Source organism: Gopherus evgoodei, chromosome 7 (assembly GCF_007399415.2).
Source record: "Gopherus evgoodei ecotype Sinaloan lineage chromosome 7, rGopEvg1_v1.p, whole genome shotgun sequence".
NCBI classification, from domain to species: domain Eukaryota; kingdom Metazoa; phylum Chordata; order Testudines; family Testudinidae; genus Gopherus; species Gopherus evgoodei.
The window spans coordinates 36,266,561-36,278,730 of NC_044328.1; the positions used below are offsets into that span (position 1 = coordinate 36,266,561).

Below are 12,170 nucleotides of genomic sequence, written 5' to 3' on the forward strand. Positions count from 1 at the left end.
ATCGATCCCGGTTCGTTATAGACCAAGGACTTTTATACAAGGAAATTCTTTCTGGTGGACACCGGGAAGAATGGCAGCCGCAAAAACAGTTGGTGGTTCCAACTAAGTACCGGGGGAAGCTCTTAAGCTTAGCCCATGATCATCCCAGTGGGCATGCTGGGGTGAACAGAACCAAAGACCGGTTGGGGAAGTCCTTCCACTGGGAGGAGATGGGCAAGGACGTTGCCAAGTATGTCCGGTCTTGTGAGGTATGCCAAAGAGTGGGAAAGCCTCAAGACCAGGTCAAGGCCCCTCTCCAGCCACTCCCCATAATTGAGGTCCCATTTCAGCGAGTAGCTGTGGATATTCTGGGCCCTTTCCCAAAAAAAGACGCCCAGAGGAAAGCAGTACATACTGACTTTAGTGGACTTTGCTACCCGATGGCCAGAAGCAGTCGCTCTAGGCAACACCAGGGCTAACACTGTGTGCCTGGCCCTAACAGACATCTTTGCCAGGGTAGGTTGGCCCTCTGACATCCTTACAGATTCAGGGTCTAATTTCCTGGCAGGGACCATGGAAAAACTGTGGGAAACTCATGGGGTGAATCACTTGGTTGCCACCCCGTACCACCATCAAACCAATGGCCTGGTGGAAAGGTTCAATGGAACTTTGGGGGCCATGATACAAAAATTCATCAACGAATTCTCCAATAATTGGGACCTAGTGTTGCAGCAGTTGCTGTTTGCCTACAGGGCTGTACCACATCCCAGTTTAGGGTTTTCACCATTTGAACTTGTGTATGGTCACGAGGTTAAGGGGCCATTACAGTTGGTGAAGCAGCAATGGGAGGGGTTTACGCCTTCTCCAGGAACTAACATTCTGGACTTTGTAAGCAACCTACAAAGCACCCTCCGACACTCTTTAGCCCTTGCTAAAGAGAACCTAAAGGATGCTCAAGAAGAGCAAAAGGCCTGGTATGACAGACATGCCAGAGATCGGTCCTTCAAGGTAGGAGACCAGGTTATGGTCTTGAAGGCGCAACAGGCCCATAAGATGGAAGCATCATGGGAAGGGCCATTCACGGTCCAAGAGCGCCTGGGAGCTGTAAACTACCTCATAGCATTTCCCAATTCCTCACTAAAGCCTAACGTGTACCATGTTAATTCTCTCAAGCCTTTCTATTCCAGAGACTTACAGGTTTGTCAGTTTACAGTCCAGGGAGATGATGCTGAGTGGCCTGACGGTGTCTACTACGACGGAAAAAAAGACGGTGGCGTGGAAGAGGTGAACCTCTCAACCACCCTGGAACGTCTGCAGCGGCAACAAATCAAGGAGCTGTGCACTAGCTTCGCCCCATTGTTCTCAGCCACCCCAGGACGGACTGAACGGGCATACCACTCCATTGATACAGGTAATGCTCACCCAATCAGAACCCCACCCTACCGGGTGTCTCCTCATGCCCAAGCTGCTATAGAACGGGAGATCCAGAACATGCTACAGATGGGTATAATCCGCTCATCTACCAGTGCATGGGCATCTCCAGTGGTTCTGGTACCCAAACCAGATGGGGAAATACGCTTTTGCGTGGACTACCGTAAGCTAAATGCTGTAACTCGTCCGGACAACTATCCAATGCCACGCACCGATGAGCTATTGGAAAAGTTGGGACGTGCCCAGTTCATCTCTGCAATAGACTTAACCAAGGGGTACTGGCAAGTACCACTAGATGAACCTGCCAAGGAGAGGTCAGCATTCGTCACCCATGCGGGGGTGTATGAATTCAATGTCCTTCCTTTCGGCCTTCGAAATGCACCCGCCACCTTCCAGAGGCTGGTAGATGGTCTACTAGCTGGACTGGGAGAATTTGCAGTTGCCTACCTCGATGATGTGGCCATTTTTTCAGACTCCTGGCCCGAACACCTACTACACCTGGAAAAGGTCTTTGAGCGCATCAGGCAGGCCGGACTAACTGTTAAGGCCAAAAAGTGTCAAATAGGCCAAAACAGAGTGACTTACCTGGGGCACCAGGTGGGTGGAGGAACCATAAACCCCCTACAGGCCAAAGTGGATGCTATCCAAAAGTGGCCTGTCCCAAGGTCAAAGAAACAGGTCCAATCCTTCTTAGGCTTGGCCGGATACTACAGGCGATTTGTACCACACTACAGCCAAATCGCTGCCCCATTGACCGACCTGACCAAAAAGACCCAGCCAAATGCCGTTAAGTGGACTGATGAGTGTCAAAAGGCCTTTACCCAGCTTAAGGCGATGCTCATGTCTGACCCTGTGCTCAGGGCCCCGGACTTTGACAAGCCATTCCTAGTAACCACAGATGCATCTGAGCGTGGTATAGGAGCAGTGCTCATGCAGGAAGCAACAGATCACAACTTCCATCCTGTCGTGTTTCTCAGCAAGAAACTGTCTGAGAGGGAAAGTCACTGGTCAGTCAGTGAAAAGGAATGCTATGCCATTGTGTACGCCCTGGAAAAGCTACGCCCATATGTTTGGGGACGGCGGTTCCAACTACAAACTGACCGTGCTGCACTAAAGTGGCTTCATACTGCCAAGGGGAACAACAAGAAACTTCTTCGTTGCAGTTTAGCTCTCCAAGATTTTGATTTTGAAATTCAACACATCACAGGAGCTTCTAACAAAGTAGCTGATGCACTCTCCCGTGAGAGTTTCCCAGAATTCAGTAGTTAAAAAGTGTTCTTAAAATGTAGAAGTCTGTTAGTTATATACTTAGGAGTATATGTAAAGGTCTATGTGTTGTATTAATCTGTTTATTTTCAAGTTCTAGAAGGAAATCGCCGCCAGTGAGCTTCCCCACTGTCTGCAATTTGGGGGGCGTGTCATAAACAGATAGCTAAGGGTTAATGTCTCTTTCACCTGAAGCACCTGACCAGAGGACCAATCAGGAAACCGGATATTTAGACCAATCAGGAAACCGGATTTTTTCAACTTTGGGTGGAGGGAATTGGGTCTCTGAGTCTTTTGTCTGCCTGCCTGCTTTCTCTGAGCTTTGGAGAAGTAGTTCTACTTTCTAATCTTCTGTTTCTAAGTGTAAGGACAAAGAGATCAGGTAGTAAGTTCTATGGTTTTCTTTTCTTTGGTATTTGCATGAATATAAGTGCTGGAGTGCTTTGATTTGTCTTCTTTTTGAATAAGGCTGTTTATTCAATATTCTTTTAAGCAATTGACCCTGTGTTGTATCATCTTAATACAGAGAGCACATTTGTATGTATTTTTCTTTCTTTTTATATAAAGCTTTCTTTTAAGACCTGTTGAAGTTTTCTTTACTTCAGGGAAATTGAGTCTATACTCACCAGGGAATTGGTGGGAGGAAGAAATCGGGGAGATCTGTGTGTTGGATTGCTAGCCTGATTTTGCATTCCCTCTGGGGGGAATAGGAAAGTACTTTTTGTCTCCAGGATTGGGAACAGAGAGGGGGGAGTCTCTGTGTAGTTTCACAGAGCTTGTGTCTGTGTATCTCTCCAGAAGCACCTGGAGGGGGGAAGGGGAAAAGGATTATTTCCCTTTGTTGTGAGACTCAAGGGATTTGGGTCTTGGGGTCCCCAGGGAAGGTTTTCAGGGGGACCAGAGTGCCCCAAAACACTCTAATTTTTTGGGTGGTGGCAGCAAGTACCAGGTCCAAGCTGGTAACTAAGCTTGGAGGTTTTCATGCTAACCCCCATATTTTGGACGCTAAGATCCAAATCTGGGACTAAGGTTATGATAATGCTCCAAAACGTCTGTTAGTCTATAAGGTGCCACAGGATTCTTTGCTGCTTTTACAAATATCACTTTTCACAGCAGACTTACTCAGCCCTAGCAATCGCATGGACAAATTGAGCCCTGGATGGGGCGGTGGGTAGAGAGGCAGCACAAGCCAGGGGCAATGAGATACTAGGGGAGGCAATGGGGATTAGGGGTGGTGGGAGCAGAGCCCAAAGCCCCGTGGCTGGAGCCTGCCATCCACCACCCCAGGGCTGAAGCCAGACCCCAGCGTTCCTGGGAAGATGGGAAACTCACTGCCTGCCGGCTCCTCCAGCTTGTGTGTCTGCAGATAGGGACTGCTGCTTCCCCCCCCCCAATAACCACACAGAAGGCTGTAGCCAAAAGAAAAGGCTTTGGTGGCCACATGCGGCCACTGTGGCCACATTTGAGAAACACTGTGAGTGATATGTGCTGTGCATTGCAGAGAGACATCTCTGAGAAGCTTGGAGACCGGAGTTCATTGATTATTACCTGCTAGGCAAGGTAAAGACTGACAGAGTCTCAAGGAGTTTGCAGGTAACAAAGACAGGCAGGGGTGGCAGAGAGCTAACACAAAGTCTAATCTCCAGTAAAGCTCACTCTTGCTGAGGCAGAGAGGTAACACAGTGGCTCACAACTCTGGTTATTCCAGCAGCATGCTATGGGTGCTAGCGCTTCTTGTGCAGAGGGCTGTTCCTCAGGACTGTCCACAAAGAGGTCTTCTGAATATGGCCCCAGGATGTGCTGAAGCTGCTCCAGTGGCATAGCCTGATCCAGGACAAATATCAGCAACAGAGTTATTTTGTGGGGGTTCATCCAGAGGCTGCAGGCTATCTACCAGTGGTGTCTCTGATTCTGGGGTTATAAACCTGCTCAGGAGATTGTCATGCAGCACTGCGGTCTCTGTGTGTGAGACAGTTCCCAGCACTTGATCGAATTTCTCTAGAAGAGACAGGCAGACAGGGCTTTCCTTGAGGTGAGGTTATCATCCATGGTTTGGCGGTAGGCAGTCTTGAGGTGCTTGACCCACTCCTAGCATTGGTTGGGTGGCTGGTAGATCCCCATTGCCACCAGCCTCTCCAAGATTCCTGTATGCAGATGTTCTTTTTTATGCTCTTGCTGAAGCCATGGCTTTTATTCTCTTCACATCACAGATTTACCAGAATCTGGCTGTATTCCTCTGGCCAGCTAGCAGCATGCTTAGCTTAGGTCTCTTAGTGCTGGTTATAACTAATACACAATAGGGTTAACTATGTTTACAGTTGAGCAGCCCATGTGGAAAGGAAGGGTTAAAATGCTTAGCAGCTGTATTTGGACCAGGAGGCTGTTTCCAGTTCTTGGGAATAGAGGGAAATTTGGGCATAGAAGGGCCAGGAAACACAGGCCTAGGGGATCATAGGACAGCATTGGTGGACTCTCTGAACATGAGCTTGGTGACCTGGGCTCTCACTACATCTACACTTTAAAATGAGTGGGCTTGAATCTGCCCCACAACAGGACTCAGGCTTGGACCCATGCCCCTGCAGGCCTGAGCCTTGAGAGGTTTCTGTTGCATTTCAGAAGGCTTCATGTGTGGACAGTAGGTGGGTTTGGGCTTAAACCTGCGTTTAAGGTTTTCTTTGTAGTGTAGACATACGTCTTGGAGATGCTTGGGTACTCTGGTTGCTAACCTATGCTGAAGCTCATGCCACCACATCTATACTGCTATTGTTACCCGTGCTAGCTAGCTACAATCAGACCTTCACTTGCAGTGTAGAGATACCCTTAGTAGAAGGGAGAGGTTGGATGAATCCTCCAGCTTCGGATACTGCTCTGCAGTGGATGATATTTAATAATATCCAGTAATAAAACTATTAACTTTGTAATAAACTACCTATCTTTCAATAGCCAAGGTGAAATAGAATCCCAAGTCAGTCAGTGGCTATTTTGACTTAGGTACTAACCCTCTTTCCAGCACACGAGAAATTCTAGGTAGGGACAAAATGGAGCCACACAGCTCTGTCTCAGAGATAGGCTAGTTTTAAAACACTGAAGAAAACAAATTAAACTGATGCAAGTACAGACTTATTGAAGACAACAGCAGATAAATGGCTCAAAACCTCAGAGTTTGTATTCATAACATGGCTTCTCCTTTAACTTTTTCTATTTTGTATTATTATTATTGTTGAAATTATAATATAAAATGAAAAAAATAGGAAGATGAGATTTGAAGAGAATTGCCTCAATGTCTCAGAGGGAGCAAAATTTTAATTCTTCAATTTATGTGACTTTCATCATGAGATATCCCAATGGGATTTGCAAGCTTCTCCATTTTCAGAAATTGCATTATTCACCTCTGAATTGCATTACTAACCACTTTGGAGATGAATTGGGCCAACTGTTTACCAGCACATAGAAACACTATATAGTAATTTAGGACAAGTAAAAAATATCACGGTAGTTCTCAAATTGTGGTTCATAGAGCATTTCCTGGTTGTCCACTGACAGCTAACTGGTCAAATGGCTTTGGTTCTCCTGCTTGTTCCCAGCTGCTAAATTACATGAAAAGACAGATAAAATTACATTAAATATTTTCCTAATGTTACATTTCTATGTAAGCAATTGCTGTAGTTGCCATGGGGATGTAATGTGATCTGGAAATGGAGGGGAAGTGGTCTATATGATCATGAAGGGAGGTGGTTCAAGCAGTTGTGGATGTGAGAAAAAGTGATACATGGGACAGTCTATTAGTGGTACACAATATGAAAAAGTTTGAAAAGTTGAGCAGTAAAGTGTATGATTTTCCTTTGAAACAAAATTCTGAGCTGGGTGGCTGGGGCTTCTAGCAACATTCCATCAGGATGCACCATGGCAACTAGACAGAAATGGAAAAAAAGTCTTTTGGAAAACAACATTCAGATGTGGGGATGAGGGGATGGGGAAGGAGCTGGAGGAGAGTCATCTGGGAAGAATGTGAAGATAAGAGCTACAGTGAGGATCAGTGGACATGAAAAGGACACCAAAGTAACCACAAGTAATGTAAAGTAAAAGAATTAAGAGCTAATTGCGGAGTCAGGTCACATGAAGAAAAAATGTAAGTAAGAAAGGAAATTTAATAATTAATTTGGAGTCAACTGGGAAAATAATGCCTAAGAATAAGTTATAAGAGTAAATAGCAGGAGCTATCACTGTAGCTTCTTGGTGGGTGAATAATGTTTGAATATCTTAAAGACCTAGGAAACCAAGGGAAAAAAATCTGATTTTCTAACAGGTATTTGAACTGCAGATAACAACTGAGGAATAGTGGTCCACATTTTCAGGACTGGCTGTCTGATGCCCAGTGTAGATTGGCGGGGAGGGGAGGAAGAAGAGGCTGCAAAGAAAGCTGTAAGTCACATTTTTATGGCTCCTTGGTCCTTGGGGCACTGGGTGCTGATCCAGTCCTGAAGGGCACCTTACAGCAGCTGCAGTTCTAAAGGGAGTTCCATATACTTCTCTTTGAGCAGAATTATGATGACATAAGGCACCAAAAGTAGAAGGTTGGTGAAAAGCACAATAATAAATCAGAAAAGTCCTCAGGGCTCCATGAGAGACATGAGACATTAGGGGGTAAGTATTAAAATAGTTATTTCATTAAAAAATGAACTAAAGGAAAAGCTTTCTCACAGTGTAGTTAATAAATAATATACTTTCCACTTATTTATATAGCACTTTCCATCTGAGGATCTCAAAGTATTTTACAAATGTTAATGAGTTAAGCATCACAAGACCCCTAAGTTAGATCTCCTTACCACCACTTTGCTGATCAGGCTAAAGCTGAAAAGATGATTACTAACTTGCCTAAGGTCACACAAGACATCAGGTCAGAACCAGGAAAAGAGCCAAAATCTCCTGGCTCACTGTTCTGTGCTTTCGTTGCAAGACCATTTTTTCCTTTATTTAAATTACACTGGAAGGGTTCCAGTCCGCCTTCTAATAGAGTACTTGTGAAATGGAAGAGTGAAGATCCTGTAACCTGTAATGACAATTTCATTTAATGAGGTATCTTCCAAAAGTAATCTTTCCAAACATATTTGCACTGATCACTTAGTCAAGCTGCTTGCTTTTAGGGTTAGAAACCCATCTTTTTTTCAGATTTTTAGAAATGAGATTAAGTGTCAACCCACCATTTTCCAAACACATTCAAGGGCATTTTCCCATATTCAGGTACATCTGAGAATGCAGGTGGCCTACTTACAGTAAAATTGCTCCAGGTTATAGAGATAGAGAAAAATGAGCACAGATGAATAGTTTGGAAACTGCAGCATCTGGAACCATTTTATGCCTCATCTATCAATCTGCGTTTGTGGGAATTGAAAATTAACATTTCAAACCACACTTCCTTACTTCATGACTGACGAATCCCAGATCTGAGGTCATTATTCCATCCCCAAAGCAATATGGAGAGATATTTGTAAAGGTCACACTAAAGAATCTTTGTTAACTCTCACTTATGTTGTCTTTTCAATTAAAAGGCAATAATGAAATATATATTGTTAAGGTTGTAAGAAACATTCTATTGCAAGTCCGTTTCCACCTTTCAACTTCTGTCAAAAATGCTTTTTAACTGATACTTCTCATAGTGTGGGTCTGAACAAAGATGAATATTTTTTCTGGAAAGTTTGAATAAAACCAAGTAAGTAGGTTACAAGATACATAAGATATATCACAAGTTTGTTCGTTCATTATTAATATTAAATATTTGTTCTCTGCTAGTAAAATAGCTTTGTATTACCAAATTAGAATTGTTTACATGTGTGGTACTGAGTGTCCACTTAATGCTAGGAAAAGTTTTTATACTAATAAGGTGTTTGAAGTGTTAAACTGTTTTTGCTATGCATTCTGGTCACACAACTATTTTATTATGGTTTTGCTAGTCAGACAGCTATTGTATTATTATTATGCGTGTGCTCGTCAGACACCTATTGTTTAATATGTGCACTTTGTTGATTTTACACCTGTTGTATTATGTGGCTGTTGGGTAGGCACACAATGTGAAAAAATTATCTAAATTATAACAATTGTACAAAATTTAAGATTTGGACCAGAAGAAAAGACTGGAGTGGGGTAGGGGTATGAAGAAGAGTGAAGGAAGACAAAAATGATTTTCACTAGTTCATCTTTCAGACTTCAAGAAGTATTACACAGCAACTGTATCTAAAAGGCATGGACAGTTTTTACTCAAGGCAAGACCTACTCAGACCTTTCTTTTTAGGTTTATTTACCATATATAACTAACACAGAAGGTAAGTGTATTAAAATCTTAATTTTTCACCCTTACTTTTTTTAAACTAGTAGATGGTCCTGCGGTAAACAGATAGCTGAGGCAATGAATTAAAAAACAAATAATAAATGCTTCTTGATTAAGTAGTTTCCTTAAATTTTATATATCACTAGCTATATAAAATCTTAGGGAGATTTGATGCTGTAACCTTCAATCCACTCAAATCCACCAAGTTAAACCCCTTCCATAAAAACTATATCCTTTTTTTGGTCAGAAAACCGCGGACATATTTTTCAAGTCTCTTCCCTTTATCAAAACCAGAGAAATGAGGATAATATTAACAATAACAAATGTGCCCAACCTGGAATTATATTATCAAATAGGAGATGTGAATTTTGGTTCTGAGCCAGCAGGAGATAGAAATACTTTGGGAGCAGAATGCTTCTCCCCTGGGGATAATCTTGCTCTTGACAAGCAACCCCACCCCATCATGCCTAATCCTAAGAGTGTCACTGATGGATTTGGGAGTGAACCATACAGACACATTCCTTTTTGGGTGAATGAAGAATCAAAACAATTTGATATTTTTGAAAGATGGGAGAGTAATGTTAGAAGAATCTGATAGATGACTGTCAAACCTTAGAAGTGAAGTTGGTGACAAACTAAAATACACATTTTCTGTATTTGGAATAAGATTAATTTTTTATTTATTGAGGTATTATAGTTTGTAATCATACAATTATTGTACTTTTAGCATAAAGCTACTATATCTTCACTTGGAATAATATTTCAGTCAATTTTAAATTAGAAGTTAAATAGGGAAGATCCTCAGCTGGTGTAAATTGTCATAACTCCTTTGAAGTCAATAAGCTAAGGATCTGTCCCATATTATTTGGGAAGCCAGTTAGCTGAAGCATGCTTATGGAATCCATTTTTGTCCATGTGATAAGACACAGCTCAGATATAATGGGTCCCAGTCTTAAAAAGATTTATGTATCTGCTTAACATTATTAGCATGAAGAACACCAATGAAGTCAATGAGAGTACTTGTGCATAAAGTTAAGCATGTATAAGAGTCAGAGGATCAGAGACAATCATTAATAATTTATATACCTCTATCTGCTTGTTCCGAGTAGATTAGTTGATCTATATCAAGCAGCTTGCACTTAGCTGTATGAAAACATATGTATTGCATTAGGAAAGTAGCATGTTGGTATATAGATGCTAGAACGCAGGACTAAGAAAGAACTGTTGGGAAAAAACATTCCCAGCCCTGTCACTTACTTCGTATGTGACCTTCAACAACTAATTTTCTCTCTCTGGGCCTACATTTTTTAATCTGTACAACGTGGATAGTAATCAAGGGCGGGTGTGTTCTGCACCAAGTCAGAGCTAAATTCCGCAGCAGTTCCACGTACTATTTAAAATGCAGGTCTTTATGCAATTAAATATAACAATGAATTATTCAATTATTGCAGCAGCACTTGTACTATTTACATTTGACAGTACGTTTAGCTTTAACTGAGTTGTATATTGAAAAAGGCGGAACTGTTGTCGCCGGGAGCAGGAGACTTTGGCAGGCGCGGCTGGGGGCACCTCAGGGCGCAGCGTGTAGAGCGGCTTTGGGGCTGTCCCAGCGATGTGCCGCGGAACGAAGAGTCCGGGGCAGAGGCTGTAGCGATTAGCGCGCAGGACCAGGCTGCCGCGGCGGGACCGGTTCCCCCTCAGCGCGGCGGCAGCGTGACTTGCCGGGGAGGCAGAGGCATCATTTCGCAGCCCAAGGTTGTCGCGCCTTTCGGCGGCGAAAGGGCCTCGGCCGAGGGGCCTGGGGCGACGCAGAGCCCCGCAGCGGGGGGCCCATCCGGCCGCGGGTGGTTGCCGGGCGGCGCTCAGCTGCCGGGATCCCTGGGGCCGGCAGCCCCCATGGGCAGCAGCAGGGTCCGCGTCGGCCTCCAGCTGTCGGTAGTGGCGGAGAGAAGCCGGCCCAGCTGCGCGCCCCGCGCCCCCTCTACACTGTGCGCGGCCGGCCAAGGCGGAACCTTTGTGCGGAGCCGCCTGCTGCAGGGCTGGGGGAGGGAGTTAACAGGCACTCGCCGCCGGGGCCGGCTGCTTCCTTCCTTCCGGCTGGCACGCGCCGCCCGTGACCCGCCGCCTCACGCTGCCGCCTGGCTCGGGGTGAGTGTCCCGTGCGGAGCGGGCTGTGGGCCGGGCTGTGGGCCGGGCCGGGGCGGGGCAGCGGGGAGGTCACAGGCGGGGAGTCCCGCACTTACTAGCGATCCTTGTTAACCCGCGGCTCGGGGTGGGGGAGGGAGAGCGAGACAGTGCTTCCTGCCCGCCACCCACCCGGCACTGCATCGCCGGGCTGCCCCCGGGCCTGGGTGCTCCTTCCCCCGCCCCTGCCCTCCTCCTGCATCGTTTCTCGCCCGCCTCTGCCCCGAGGCTCCAGAGGTCATTCCGGGCACTCTCTGGGCAGTCAGTGCTGCTTCCCCAGTCAGCAGCCACCCTGCTCAAGAGGTGCCAGCGCTAGTGCCCTTCAGTGACTGGCGAGAATATTGTGCCCCTATAGTCTTCTCTGTCTTCAGTTTTTAAAGCACTTTATACTCTGGGATCGTCCCAATACCCTGTCGCTCCTGTTTTGCAGATAGGGAATTTTAGTCTGTAGAGATTAAATTATTTGCACAGGGTTGCATAGGTGGTCTGCAGTTGAGCTGGGAATAGACCTGACATCTCCCGACTCTGCCGCTTTTGTTTTTTCCTAGTTTACCAAGTTTGGCGTGAACGGACAGTGTAGGCCCACACTGGTGATCAGCCTATGGTGTTCACACTAGGTGGGAAACAGCACGGATAAAAATCAGTGGTTTAAAAAAATGGAATTTTTTATTTAAATTGGGCGGAATAGATCTGGACAAAGAGAAGTCAAAATAAATGGGAGAAGGAAGGGACAGGCTGTAGAAACAAAAGTGAAACTGTTTGAGCAGTGTATTCTAGAAGTCTTGAGGTCTTTCTGAGCATAGCCTTCATTGATTTGAGATTGACTATACCTTGCTCTCACTGGAAGGGAAAACCTATAATAGCAGCAGGCCTTAAGAGACCCAGTTTGGGGCTCATCTCCCTCTGAATTGTGAAGAATATGTATTAAGGTTATAACAATGAACAAGAATGCACTTTTATGTAGAAATCCATGATTAAATTGAGT

The 12,170-nt window shown here is 44.9% G+C and overlaps 1 protein-coding gene across 1 annotated transcript in view; it reads left to right on the top strand.

Annotated features, from left to right (window-relative positions):
• Positions 1-10,854: 10,854 nt before the first annotated feature.
• The window catches only part of ATAD1 (ATPase family AAA domain containing 1), a 32,981-nt gene continuing 31,665 nt past the window's right edge, over positions 10,855-12,170 (top strand). The window contains exon 1 of the mRNA XM_030569618.1: positions 10,855-11,149. The gene's annotated coding sequence lies outside the window, so the exon portion shown is untranslated. The remainder of the gene's footprint in view (positions 11,150-12,170) is intronic.